Here is a 432-nt window from a genome sequence, read left to right as displayed (position 1 = left end):
TGTTCACCAAATGGGTGTGGGGTGTAAGCATAACAAGAAGAATGTACCTTTTCAGTCTTGCAGGTCCCGAGTGTCCTTGGGGTTGCTGGAAAGCAGAACGTGTTCTTAAGCCTCAGGACTCTGCGAGAGTGCTGTCCTTTAAATATCCAAAATATTCCAGCTGCTTTTTAAACCTTCAAAATGGCGGTGCCCTCCAGACCAGCAAAAGTCCACAGCTCAGCCCACCTTTCTCTTCACCTTCTCCGTTTGTCCCCCAGCCACTGTGCACAGTCCTCCATGCTGTCCCTGGCTTACAGGGTGCTTTTTAGGTTAATTCTTAGGTCCTACCAGCACTCGGGAATCTCCAAGCTGTCTGTGCTGTCAGGATCGCTCAGGATTGGTGCCAGACTACAGCTCCATATGTCTCCTTTTTTGGTATTTTCATGCAAATTC

This window comes from Orycteropus afer, unplaced genomic scaffold (genome assembly GCF_000298275.1).
Source record: "Orycteropus afer afer isolate SDZICR_OR568_19922 unplaced genomic scaffold, OryAfe1.0 scaffold01376, whole genome shotgun sequence".
NCBI classification, from domain to species: Eukaryota; Metazoa; Chordata; class Mammalia; order Tubulidentata; family Orycteropodidae; genus Orycteropus; species Orycteropus afer.
The sequence above is the reverse complement of the archived record's forward strand: the minus strand, read 5'-3'. Positions refer to the sequence as shown.